The following is a 14,900-nucleotide window of genomic DNA, read 5'->3' on the forward strand; positions in this document are numbered from 1 at the left end:
CACCACAGCTCATGGCAACGCCGGATCCTTAACCCACTGAGTGAGGCTAGGGATAGAACCTGCAACTTCATGGTTCCTAGTCAGATTCGTTTCCACTGTGCCATGATGGGAACCCCTGTTTGATGTTTTTAACTCGTGTGCTCAATATTTTAATATTTTACACTGAAGTACTCTGAGTGATTCCTTTTTTTTTTTTTCTATATTTTTAGGGCTGCACCCATGGCATATGGAGATTCCAGGCTAGGGTTTTTGTTTGTTCGTTTGTTTGACTGTATATTCTTTTATTACTCAATTAATTTTATTACATTTATAGTTATACAATGATCATCACAACCCAATTTTATAGAATTTCCATCCCAAACCCTCAGTGCATCCCCCACACCCCAACCTGTCTCCTTCGGAAACCATAAGTTTTTCAAAGTCTGTGAGTCAGTATCTGTTCTGCAAAGAAGTTCATTGTGTCCTTTTTTTTATATTCCACATGCAAGTGATAGCATATGATGTTGGTGTCTCACTGTCTGACCGACTTCACTTAGCATGATAATTTCTAGGTCCACATGTTGCAATTGTCATTATTTCTTTCCTTTTAAGGGCTGAGTAATGTTCCATTGTGTATATGTACCACATCTTCTTTATCAACTCCTCTGCTGATGGACATTTAGGTTGTTTCCACGTCTTGGCTATTGCAAATAGTGGTACAATGCACATTGGAGTACATGTATCTTTTCGAGTCCTGGTTTTCTCTGGAGAGATGCCCAGGAGTGGGATTGCTGGATCAAATGGTAGTTCTATTTTTAGTTTTCTAAGGAATCTCCATACTATTTTCCACAGTGGTTGCATCAAATTACATTCCCACCAACAGTGTAATAGGGGTCCCTTTTCTCTACCCCCTCTCCAGCACTTATTGTTTGTAGACATTTTTATGATGGTCATTCTGCCCAGTGTAAGGTGATACCTCATAGTGGTTTTCATTTGCATTTTTCTAATAATGAGTGGATGTTGAACATCTTTTCATGTGTTTTTTGGCCATCTGTATGTCTTTAGAGAACTGTCTGTTTAGACCTTCTGCCCACTTTTTGATGCGGTTGTTTTTTTTTTGTTTGTTTGTTTTGTTTTGTTTGTATTGAGCTGTAGGAGGTATTTATAAAATTTGGAGATTAATCCCTTATTAGTCACTTCATTTGCAAATATTTTCTCCTATTGTGTGGGTTGTGTTTTTGTTTTGTTTAGGGTTTCCTTTGCTGTGCCAAAACTTTTAAGTTTAATTAAGTCCCATGTGTTTATTTTTGTTTTTATTGTCATTACTCTAGGAAGTGGGTCTGAGTAGATGTTGTGGTTTATGTCAGAAAGTGTTTGGCCTATGTTCTCCTCTAAGAGTTTTATAGTATTTGGTCTTATATTTAGGACTTTAATCCATTTTGAGTTTATTTTTGTGTATGGTATTAGGAAGTGATCTAATTTCATTCTTTTACATGTGTCTGTCCAGTTTTCCCAGCACCATGTATCAAAGGGGCTGTCTTTTCTCCATTGTATATTCTTGCTCCTCTGTCATAGATTAGTTGACTGTAGCTGCATGGGTTTAATTCTGGGCTTTCTATAGGCCAGGGGTTGAATTGGAGGTGTAGCCACTGGCCTATACCACAGCCGCAGCAACGAGGGATCCAAGCCTCGTCTGTGACCTATACCACAGCTCAAGGCAATTGCCGGATCCTTAACCCATTGAGCCAGGCCAGGGATCAAATCTGTGTCCTCATGGATGCTAGTCAAATTCGTTTCCACTGAGCCATGATGGGAACTCCATTTGAGTGATTGTTTTATTATGCAATTGGTAGTGTAGGTTCTACTTTACTGATGAGTCACATTTCATTTCATAGTTAATTGCCTCTCTTCTGTAAATTTTTTTTTTTTTTTTTTTTTTTGCCATCCCCAGGGTGTCTGGAAGTTCCTAGGCTAGGAGTCAAATCAGAGTTGCAGCTGCTGGCCTACACCACAGCAACATGGGATGCAGGATCCGAGCTTCATCTGCAACCTATACCACAGCTCTGGGCAACACCAGATTCTTAACCCACTGATTGAGGCAAGGGATTGAACCCACGTCCTCATAGATACTAGTCGGGTTCTTAACCCACTGAGCCACAACAGGAACTCCAACATACGAGTTCTTTATAAAGTTGTTGCTTGTCAGCTGTTGATTTTTGGTTTTTTTTTTTGCCACACCTGAAGCATGCAGAAGTTCCCAGGCCAGTTGTTAAACCAGCCCACAGCAGTGACAATGCCTGATCCCTAACCACTAGGCCACCATGGAACTCCAGCTATTGATTTTAACATTTATAAATTAGTAGTTGTGGATTTCATCTGATCACTGGAGGCTTGAACATTCACTGAATGGAGTGGCTCCAGGAAACCTTTTCCCAGTTGAATTTGGGAGGAAACATGCAAATAGTCATATGTATTTTCTAAAACATAGAAAGTATAATGTGTACTATATTTCACTCAATCCAAGATGCTGTCAAATGTAGGACATTCTATCTTACACTGAAAAAGAGAAAATTCTGCAGATTGTCTATGAAACAGTACTTTTAAAAAATCACAATGATACTTAAGTCCTATTCAGATTTCAGGACTGCTGAAAAGTGAGCAATGTGTGTTTTAGAAGTGGTGAAAAATGGTCCAGGTCTGATAAATGAACAGAATGGGACTAATCCTCTATGAAATCACAGTTTGAATAAAATATTTTTGGTGGTACGCTCATGTGTTCATTAAACAAATGTGTATTAAGAGTCTATCATGTATTAGCTACTTATTGTAAAGGTATATGTGAACCCACAATAATATTAGATTCTCTGTGGCAAGAATATTACTTTGAGGTTCTCATAGGACAAGGCACCCCATAGCTACTTGTCGAAAAGGCATGCACTAGGCATTTTTCTTAAAAAGGGAGCATCGATCCCAGTTATTATTTTTTTTTCTATTTTTAGGGCCATACCTGCTGCATATGGAAATTCCCAGGCTAGGGGTCCAATCAGAGCTGCAGGTGCCAGCCTATACCACCTATGCCACAGCAACTTGGGATCTGAGCTACATCTGCAACCTATACCACAGCTCACAGCAATGCCAGATCCTTAACCTACTGAGTGAGGCCAGGGATCGAACCCACGTCCTCATGGACACCAGTTGGGCTCGTAACCTGCTGAGCCACAACTGGGAACTCCCCAGTCTTTTTAATTCAAGCCTTTTAAATTTGCACTAAAGAACTTAAAAATGTTTTTCATCATAATAAAAGTAACATATAATAAAAAGAAAACAAACAATTCCTATACCCTACAAGCAGCCACAATTATTAGTTTGGTATAGATGTTTCTAGACAAAAGAACAATATCTAATCTTCTAGAAACATGTTTATATATTTAAACTTCTATCTAAATGTCTCAATATATCCTCAAATGAGGCTTTTCATAAAATGAGGCTCCTATTCTAGGATGGGTAATTACCACCCTCCAACCTCAAATACAGCTGTTTTTTTTAAATACTCACTAAATTTTAAATTAAAGAGTTTTTTTTTTTTTTTGCTTTTTAGGGCCACACCTGAAGCATATGGAGGTTCCCAGGCTAGGGGTCTAATCAGAGCTACTACAGCTGCTGGCCTGTGCCACAGTCACAGCAACACAGGAACCGAGCCACATCCGCTACTTATACCATAGCTCACGGCAACGCCAGATCCTTAACCCACTGATCAAGGCCAGGGACTGAACCCACAACCTCATGGCTCCTAGTTGGATTTGTTTCCGCTGCACCACAACAGGAACCCCAAAGATATTTATTTTTATATTATTTTGAAATATGCGTTTTTAAAAAATTTAAATACTTACTAGCTCATCCTAAATCTGGACCCAACTCCACTGGCACAACTGGCAGGAAATTCCTAAGAATGCTGTTTCCTAAGTGTTGGCTTCAGTTGGCCTGTAGAGAAATAGATTCAAGAGTGAAGACAGATTTAGGGATATAAATGCCAATTATGAATGCTACTTTAGGTATAGTCTTTTATAAGTCATGAGGGCATTTAATATAAATTACTGTATAGCCATGATAACTATTTTACAGAACTGCTTTTTGTGGCTTTTTGCTAACTACCTTCTTTGTAGCATGGATCTCAGCATTTGAGAAAGTATTTTTCATACTATGAATTCATAAAAAGAAATTCTCACATACAAAATAAACTTTTTGTTCTAATAATTTTTATCAATCAGGGTGTGTCAAGTTATTTCAAATAGAAGGAATTTAACCGATCCAGGATATTGGAAGCTTGAAAGAATAAGAAATAGATGTTTATATAAGCCTGAGATTAATAATTTAAGAAAATGACTACCATCTTTAAGGCTAGAGAGAGTAAAATAGAAGTGGGGTTCAGAATCTAGGATCTTGGAGAAGTGCCCAGAGGGCTAGTGCTTGGGGGCCCGATTAGCTCCTGATGCCCAGTGGTAGAGCTTGGACAGCCAAAGGGGTGGGAGCAGCTGGTGCTCAGGCTGACAGCGGTGGGGTGGGAAAGGGCAGTCTGCTGGCTGCTGCTAGCACCTCTCCTGGGGCGCAGTGAGGCAGAAATATTGCTGTGCACGGCCGCTAGTGGGGTGCCAGGTCAAGTGAGCTGACTTCTCTGTACCCCTGCCTTACAGTCTTTTGCCAGTGTTTTCCAGTCATGGAACCTAATTGAAAGCCAGTTGGCAAGGGAGTCTGGGAAATATATGACTCCTACCTCCGGCCTACAGGGCAGTATATAAAAAGGTAGGCTTGGAGCTATTAGACAACAGATAACTGGCCAAAGCATGCTATGTTAAAGAGTAAAGTAGAACTTTGGTCTTCAGAGATTTAGCACTCACATTTTCAGCTGTAAACAAGCAGCTGACTAGTCCATAACACTGTAAATTTCTTACAGCACAAAGTCAAATCATGTACCTTTAGGTTGGGAGGCTGAAGGATTTGGCTGCTAATGCTATGGAATTAAGCCATAGGTATGGACACTATTCTATTCCTTGGCGGGGGAGGGTTCTTTTTCCATTTGGATTGGAGCATGTCAATAAGGAAACCAAAGTTGAGATCAACACAGCACATGCTTTATTCAGTGGCCAAAGAATGGAGAGGTTGGAACTAAGTTCACAGATCAAATTCTCACCCACCTGGTGAGAGTGATTTAATTTTTTTTCTTTCTTTTTTGTCTTTTGTCTTTCTAGGGCTGTGCCCATGGGATACAGAGGTTCCCAGGCTAGGGGTCTAATCAGAGCTGTTGTTGCCGGCCTACACCACAGCCACAGCAACACCAGATCCGAGCTGTGTTTGCAACCCACACCACAGCTCATGGCAATGCTAGATCCTTAACCCACTGATTGAAGCCAGGGATCAAACCTGAAACCTCATGGTTCCTGGTCAGATTGGTTTCTGCTGCACCACAACGGGAACTCCCTTTTTTTTTTTTTCATTTTTTTCAACATTTTATTGAAGTATAGTTGTTTTGCAAGGTTGTGATAATTTCTACTATACGACAAGGTGATCCAGTTTTACATGTACACGTATCCATTCTCTATCAGATTCTTTTTCCACCTAGATTATCACAGAATATTGGGTAGAGTTCTCTGGAGAGTGATTTAATTTTAAAGAGTAAAGATAGAGGGAGGTGGAGTGAGGCATATACATTACTCTACCTGCGAAGGGACAGGACTTTTTCAAGGGAATGGCATGCCATTCTCTTTGTATCCTTTTTTGGTCCTTAATGTCTGATCTTGCTGGTAGGTGTCTCGTTTAATATGTCATTGCAGTAAAAATCAATATGTAATGAGACTCCAGGTCTGTTGGAGGTCGGATCTAGTGCCATCTTGTTCCCAGCTGGATCTGTGTGTGTGTGTGTGTGTGTGTGTGTGTGTGTTGTTTCCTTTCTTATCTCTGCATCCTTTCGGTTGAAGACTTAAGTTCACACCTAATAAAGGTGGGGTGAGCGGCTGGCAGGTTTTGAGCAAGGACACTCCTGCTAACATGAGGATTGGAGGGTTTTAAATAAGTGTTGCAGGACAGGGAATGCCTTCCAGGGCCCGAACATGGGCTCTTGTCTAATACTTGGAAATGAATTGTCTGGAGATACACATGCTGATAAAGCAAAAGACTTTATTGGGAAGGAGTGCAGGGGAGAGCGCAGCAGGGTGCGGGAACCCAGGAGAACTGCTCTGCCACGTGGCTCACGGTCTCAGGTTTTACAGGAAGGGTGTTCGTTTCTTGGTTGTCTCTGGCCAATTGTCTTGCTCGGCCCATATTTGGTCTGGCTCAGGGCCCTTCTTGGGTGGTACAGGCACCTGTCAGCCAAGATGGATTCCAGCAGCAAGGATCCTGGGAGGTTGGTTGTCTCCTCCCTATTGGTCCCTCCCAAATCCTCCTCCTTAGTCTTCAGACAGCACCACGTTCCTTATCAGGGCCTCCTGTTGGGAAGCAACTCATGCAAGTGGCCATAATCGTGCCTGGCCAAGGTGGGTGGTTTCAGACAGTGGTTCCCTAATACAAGGACACTCCTGCTAAAGGTGAAGGTGATGGATGCTCACATCTTTATTAATCGAATAGGACAATGGACTCTCCTAGTAAGAGTGGGGAAAAAAAAATCCTGGGAGTTGAATGCGAAGTGGGTATCTTGTGTGGATATCTCGGGACCAGTTCCTCTGGGGGAGAGGGGATACGAGTACTGTTCACTTGGGTCAAATTCTCCTTTCAGACCAGACTCTGTGGTGGAGAGGTAGGGTCAGTCTCACTCAAACCTGGTGCCCAGAAGAGGGAGGAAGAGTTTCCTCCAATGAAGGTCACCCGAAGAAGGAGGAAGAGATGATACATGTCTACTCTAAGGGATATTCAGAAATCAGGGGTGTCATGACATGTAAATTGCCTTCCTCATACATTGTGCAAGACTGCCCAAGTGGCCACAATTCTCTACCCCTTCCTGTACCCCCACCCTTTGCAATGTAACTTTGTGGTTCTTCCCATCAAGAGGGACTTGCTTTGGCCAATAAACTTCTGCCCATGAGCAATGAGGAGTTCCCTGGTGGCTCAGCGAGTTAAGGATCTGGCATTGTCACTGCTGTGGCATGGGTTCAATCCTTGGCCCAGGAACTTCTGCATGCTGCGGGTGTGGCCAAAAACAAGGCAGTGAAAGTGACCCTATGTCAGTGTCAAGCCTAGGCCTCAAGAGGCCTGAGTATACCTCTTTTGGCTCTTAGAACCTTGCTCAAGGCTGCCAGAGGCTGCTGGAGGGTGAGCGACCAGGTGGGACAGAATCAAGCTGTTGTTGCTGAGCCCATTTGAGGTCAGCCAGCCTCCAGCTGACTCAGCAGTTGATTGGAAATACCTGGGCAAACACCAGTGAAACCAGGCCAGCTGACTGAAGCTCAGCATGGCCCAGAGCAGAAGAACCACTCAGCTGACCCAAAGACTCCGGAGCAATGAAAGTCACTACATTTTGGGAATGGTCTGATACTCAGAAACAGCTAACTATTAATGGTAATAGTAATGGCATCTACCCTCCAGTGCATTAAATGTAGCCTCTGAAAGGCGAGTACAAGAGAGATGCAGTATTTACATCACTTGTTCTTTTGTGGTAACTGAGACAAAGGATAAACATTATTATGTAAAAGGACAGACTTTTTAAAAAAGGGTAACAGCTACTTCTCTACAGGAACATAGTCACTGCAAAATGATTTAGTAGCAAGGATAAGTTATTGCGAAATACCATAAACTTCACAATATAACAATAATAGGGGAGATGCATGCATTACCCTATCATGTACCCGTGCTAAAGCCATGCCATGGGGATGGAAGAGAAAGGGCATCACAGGTTATACAAGCTGTTCTTAGCTATGTGCCTCTCTCCCTTAATCATCTTGCTCAGTTTCTTTAAGTTTCCATCTTTTAAATAAAATTTTAATACTTTTATTTATTTATTTATTTAGTCTTTTTAGGGCCATACCTGCAGCATATGGAGGTTGCCAGGCTAGAGGTCAAACGAGCTGTAGCGGATGGCCTACACCACAGCCACAGCAATGCGGGATCCGAGCCACATCTGGAACCTACAACACAGCTCATGGCAACACTGGATCCTTAACCCACTGAGCAAGGCCAGGGACTGAACCTACATCCTTATGGATGCTAGTCAGTTTCATTTCTGCTGAGCCACGATGGGAACTCCCAAGTTTCCATCTTAAGTCAGATACTGTAACCTATAGACCGGTTATACCCTTTGATTAAATAGACTCTTTTTCGGATGCTCTTCTCCTTGCTCATGCCTGTAGTCATTTTTTTTCCTTGTTGACCATGCCTGTGGCATGTGGAAGTTCTCGGGTCAGGGAGTGAAACTCCACTACAGCCGCAATCCTGCTGCAGTGATGATGCCAGATCCTTAACCTGATGCACCACAAGGGAACTCCTGTAGTCCTTTCTTTATGCGATTAAACAGCTACAAGCGAAGAGAAGGAGGAGGACTTTCAGAAGAACGAGCCCCTTTGGTTAATGATGAGTAGGTGTGTGAAGAATCAGTGGAAGAAGTCGGCTTTCTCTCTCCTTTCAGATTTTGATACTGCCTTTCTCTGCTCTCTTACTGTGGATCATAAGGAGGTGACAAAATATCCCACAGGAAAAGTTTAGGTAACTGTTAATTAGAGTCTAAACTGCTGGGAGACCAGCAGAGCCTAACTGACCTGGAGGAAGGGAAATACCCAACTCCAACCAGCGTTAGCTGCACTGGCCCACTGAGGCAGGGAGAGAAAACTCCTGAGAAACACGTGTGAAGTTCACAGCGCAGAGGCACAGGCTCAGGGAAAGACTGAGACTGTAGAACCCCCACTCCATTGCTGAAAGTCTTTCTATGGTAGTTCCTTTTACACAGTATCTCACATTCAGCTACTAAGAAGAAATTAATAAGGCAAACACGACAATTTGGAGAGACAGAGGAAGCATCAGAACCAGCTATAGCAGGGATTTTGGAATTATCCATCAGACCGGGAATTTAAACCCACTCTGATGAATATGCTGAGGTCTCTAGCAGATGAAGTAGTCAGCCTGCAAGGACAGAAGGGCAATGTAAGCAGAGAGACAGAAGTCCTAAGAAATGTTTGGGTAACTGTTAAGATATTCTTCTGACGTTCAAAACTTAAGATTTCCAAGAGTCGAGATAAAGATGTAAAAGATAAACTTTTTTTTCTACATAGAAAGGCACTTATCGGTTCCGTCTTAGAAAGTGGAAGACATACTTTTAAAGATTATTACTTCATCCTTCCGGTGTCCTTGTCCCCAATCTAGGGCATCTAGGTCATGGGTGAAGTGGCAGTTAGGCAACCGGTTGGATGTTCAGCCCTTCTTGGATTCTCATGTCTGGAATCTCAATTTTTGAGTTTTGAGTTCAACCCTTATTTGGGGTTTTGCTCCTCTGGCTTCATGTGTCAAGTTATGATTATCACTGAATTAGGAATAGCTCTCAAGGGGCTGCAGTCCTGCTGGTGTGGCACTGGACACCACGGACCACTCCTCAGTATTCATCACCTTTAGGTGGTCACGAGAGCCAAGAAAATGCGGGTCTGGAGTCAGAAGGCTGTCCTCCTCTGCACTGTTGTCTATACTGAGGAAAAGTCCATTTCTTTGGGAAAAGAGCCCCATTGGGGTTTGTACCATGTAGGGAGTAATGGGGGACAGGTTAGGCAGAGAGTCCTAGCAAGAGAGTTATGTATCATCTGGCTTGATATCAACAGGGACACGCACACAGATGTGCTCTGCAATGAAGTGACAAAGCATGATGAATTGTTTCTTTTATGGTGATGCTTGTAGGGATGCAAGAGAGGGCAGCACCCCTACAGCTGGACTGCTGCATAACTGCCCTGTCTGGCCTTCCATTTCTCCAAGCAACCCAGTCCTTCCGTGGCAAAGCTGTGTAGCTAGACGCCTGGACTAGCATAGAGTAGACAAGGTTTGGACTAGAAAAGGCTAGAATAGGATTTGCATGGAAAAATCAAAATGGGGATTTGTATGGATAATACAGAAATTTAAGCATGGGGCCTTCTTTTTGGCAGACAGGATTAATTACCTTATTCCTTAGAACACAGGTGTAAAATAGATACCATTGTTATTCTCACTCTGCAGAGGAGGAAACTAAAGAGAGAGATGATCTGCCAATTCATGTGGTAAAATCGGCAGATAATGAACCAGAACTTGAACTCAGGGAGTCTGAAACTTGAGTCCAGATGCTTAAGCTCTCTCCTACCACTGCCTCTCACACTTATGAGATCTCTGATCACTCCTTCTTTCATGGGGAAGTTACTGAGTCAGAGATTTTAGGAGGTGAATGTGAGGGAACAAAACAAAAACCCCAATCGAAGCCAAAATAAACATCAAATCAACAAAACTCAAATCTAAAGGTCTTTTTCACCCTTCTCCAACAGCAATCTCTATTTTCTCCACCAGATGGCAGCAATTCCACATAGTTTCTCTCCCCTTTATTTCTGAGCAGCTACTGAATAAATAAAATGGGTAATGTATTTTTGTGTTACAATTTAGAGGAATCTGATAACAGCCTCCTCATTCGCCAATATTTTATATTGAATTAAACTCAGAAAAGCAGTTAAGGCTACACAAGCTCTAAAAAACAACAGTGACTTCTCCGTTCCTTCCACTAGAAGGTAAGGCTCCCTCAAAACACTCACAAAAGGACACACATGTGCATGCATACACAAACACGCTCCCCCCACCCCCATTCACAAGTGAACACACAGACACATACACTCCAAGAGGAGGAATTCCTTTCCAAGGAATCCCTTAAAAATCCCTTAGGACTGTAAGTCTAAAAGTTTTTCTGTGCCTGTTTCATTAGAGTCATTTACTAATCTTTCCTTTGTAAAATCATTACAAATCATTGGCTTAAAAAAGTCACTGCATTTCAGGACCTCCAAAGCTTATACAAAATCTCTTTCCCGAAATTCAATTATTCTCTTCTCTGAAAAGAAATCATTCTCTTTTTATGTAATCATGTAAGGTTTCACATACACAAACCTATGCCCATTTTTCCTAAACTATGATTTTATTGGTATTTCTCTTACATAGACTTATATTCATAAGTAATATCCCAAAGTAGCTATTTCTCATTGTAAGAGCCATATCTCAAAGCATCAAAAATTTTAACAGTTACAGGTAGCTATAAAGTCAGGATCCTCTACCTTTAAATAGCTTGGTAAAAACAATGTAACGTTTTCCCTGGTTAAGAAAGCGCTACCTACCGTCCATATGTGGCATTGCATCTCAGATCTAGTTAATGCTCAGCCTCAAAGAAGCAATAGGGCTTCTTTCATAATTATAAGTTCAGGAGATAAAAAGGGGAGTAGTTTTTATTACAAAGTAATTTTTAATTTCATATTACACTGTATTCCATGAGCCTAGACGCATTTAAAATCTGCATCTTACTAAAATTTTCCACATCATTTAATTGGGGCATCTTTCAGTCCTAAAACTTTGCTCTTATGAGAATATGTCTTTGATGTTATAATGGATGTTAATGGGGAGGATAATGTATATTTTGGAAAAAAAATGCTCTATGGTCAATTTTTCAGGATTAAATCTATTTCACTATGTGGGCATTATTTATGATTCACAAGAGAAAACTCTTTCTGAAAATCTCAGCTGCTACTTCATAAAAGCTAAGTGTTGGCAGTGATGATAGGATTTTTAGATTTATACAAAATTTTGAGAAGGGGGAGTCCCAGAGGTTGTTGATGAAGATAATACTTTCATTCCATCTCTATCATTGGTGTTTATTAAAATCCTATGAGGTTTTGCTCTGCAACTTGAGAAAGACATTTCTTTTGGGAAAGAAAAGCTGGGAAGAACAAAAAAGAAAGGAGTGGAAAATAATGTATACCTAACTTCCTGGCTTACTTTTGAGCTCCTCTGGAGAGAGGAATCAGGACCAGAAACTGATAGAATTGTTTTACTTGAGGACTACCTTCCAGGTAAGAGGTGATCCCAGAAGTTGATAAAACATAGAGACCTTGTACGTCTCTCAGCCTTAGTGACTAGATGTCAAAATATGAGGCAGAGCTAGGAAGGATGCCATTCTCTGTCACTCTGCAAGGTACCCTGCACTGTTCTGACAACCAGGCCTGGGATGCTGGGCTCCAGAGTGACAGCATGTCATGTAGAGTCCAGGGGGACCATTGGCATCTCCTGATGGGCACTGGCAAAACTGGGCCTTCCTCACCCAGGGGCTTCATGTGTGGTGGACAAAGGAGGGCTGGAGATAGAAAAGACGGCTGTCACCCTGTCCACTAGCTGACAGACTGGTTTGTGAGCAAATACAAGAGCATCTCTTTAGGATTGATGGAAATGACAGGACAGGGGCAAGCCAAGTTCTGGAAATCGATAAATGTGGGCTTAATCACAATTTGTTTATAAAAAAAATTAAATTGCTATATAACAATTACATTATGATATGTGCATATATACACACACATCTGTGTTTATACATAGTTATGTTTGAAACAGTTATACACTGATGAGGTCTGGGATATTTGGGCAACATCTACTAGTGTAACTAGCAGCTTCATCTGTAACCCATTTACCATGGGGATGGGTATAATGTGGACAATTACCACCTCTGCCCCTAAGGGAGAGAGCAGGAACACACCCTAGCTTTGCTATTCCAATTCCACCCAAGATTGGGTGGGATGGAGAAGGGGTGTAAACATGGGGAGAGGGGCTGAGAGTTTTTTCAAACTCATGCCTGTAGCTTAACTGCTTACTTCTAGAGGTTACTTAGGCATCGATCAGGGTTAACGTGGGACTTGGCTCCTTCCTTCAGAAAAGCACACATTAGTTTTCACAATAGCCCGTCAAACGTCTCAAGCCATAGAAGAACAGAGACAGGAAATGAAAGGTGATAAAGCTACAGACTCTGGCTGCCGCTTTCTCTGCACATCTGCGCTGCTTCTCCACACAGGCTGACTTCAATGGAAGCTCTGTGCCTGCAGAATTGCCCAGGGACCTGGCCTTCTCACCCCTCATCACATTTGGAGGTGGGCAACACCAGCTTTTGAATCAGGAAGCAATTTTAAAATCAGTCATGTTTTGATCCCGCAGGCCTGGTTTCATCTGATTAATAAGCTATGCTTTCAAGGCCCTACCCGTTGGCTTCCCTTGGTAGCTCCCCTCCCCAAACCCATCCTCTAAGTGTCTGCAAACAGGACGCTCTTTTCCCCTGTGACCCAGCCCAGCAACAGGATTCGGTGCAGAAGGACTAGCCTGGTGCAGGCCTGACCTTGCCAGGAGGAATTTCTCTCTCCAGCTGGAATTTCCTTTCCGTCTACCTCCAGGCCTTTCCTGCCGGCCACACTCCCCTTTGACCACCCTGAATAAATCTTCCTTGCATCCCTGACAGCTGCTGATTTGGCTTCTTTCTTATTTTTTTTAATTGAAAGTAAACCTTCAAAGCGGTCCAGCCACCTGAGAAGCTCTGCTGAGCGCTGCAGCTGGGCCAGTGAACCTCAAACAGAAGTGGTGCATTTTACTGAGTCCCCCTCCGCCCTGGGGGTGTGTGTGTGGCGGGGGTAGGAAGCACCGGGCTCTGTGGGCTGCCAGGGCCCTCAGCTTTCAATTTAGCTTTTGCATTGGAAGAAGGGAATGTGGGCATGGATAGAGTGGTTGTGGAGAGATTTTGAAAGTGGTTGAGAGATGGAGAGGGCATGGCGGGGGTGGGGTGTGAGGGGTTCTGGAGGGGGTGTGTGAGTTTGCAGGCAGAATGCAAGTTCAGTTTATAAGAGAAATCTGGTGATATCTTTGTGCTGCCTAGTTAGACCGTTGGGAGTACTTTGCAGAAGGAAATTAATTTTAAAAGGCATATTCAAATTCAACGATCAGTTTGAAATACAGAAAGCAACAATGCAGGAGATGGCGGGTCAGTCAAGACTCCAAGATTTCATTCTAGGGTCTTCTCTTAGTTACTATGCATTTTAGGCTGGTCATTCAGGTCTCTCGGTCCTACCCTCACCCCCAAACAATTTTTTAATTTTTTGCTAAAGAAGATTTTAATTGTTTCAACCTTTCTAAATAACACTGTTATATCCACTACCTAGAATCAATGAAGATTTTTTTCCATATTTGCTTTTTTCTTTATGTCTATGTGTCTATTCTATCTCACACTTTTGCTTAATCATTTGAATTGTGGCACTTCCCTCCTCTAAATACCTCTGAATATTGCAGTATGCATTCCCTAATAAAGACATTCTCCAAAATAACTACAATGTAATCATTACACCTAAGAAAATTAAAAATAATTTCCCAATGACATTTAATATTCAGTCCATATTAAAACTCCAATTGGGAGTTCCTGCTGTGGTTCAGTGGTAATGAACCCGACTAGCATCCATGAGGATGCAGGTTTGATCCCTGGCCTTGCTTGGTGGGTTAAGGATCCTGCATTGCCATGAGCTGTGGTGTAGGTTGTAGACACGGCTTGGATGCCAAGTTGCTGTGGCTAAGGCGTAGACTGGCAGTTGCAGCTCTGATTTGACCCCTAACCTGGGAACTTCCATATGCTGTGGGTGTGGCCCTAAAAAGAAAAAACAAAAAACCCCCAAAAAACCAAAAAAAAAAAAAAAATCCCCTCTAATTGGCTCCAAACTATTTTTTTTTTTCTCTTTTTTTGGCTGCACCCATGGCATGTGAAAATTCCTGGGCCAGGACAGGATCTAACCTGTGGCACAGTAGTGACACAAGCCACTGCAGTGACAATGCAAGAACCTTAACCCCCTGTGCCACAGGGAACCTCCCAAACTATCTTTTATAATTGGCTTTTGTTTTGAACCAGGAGCCCGGTCAAGACTCACCCATAAATTTGGTTGTTA

The sequence above is a fragment of the Sus scrofa genome, chromosome 6, assembly GCF_000003025.6.
Source record: "Sus scrofa isolate TJ Tabasco breed Duroc chromosome 6, Sscrofa11.1, whole genome shotgun sequence".
NCBI classification, from domain to species: domain Eukaryota; kingdom Metazoa; phylum Chordata; class Mammalia; order Artiodactyla; family Suidae; genus Sus; species Sus scrofa.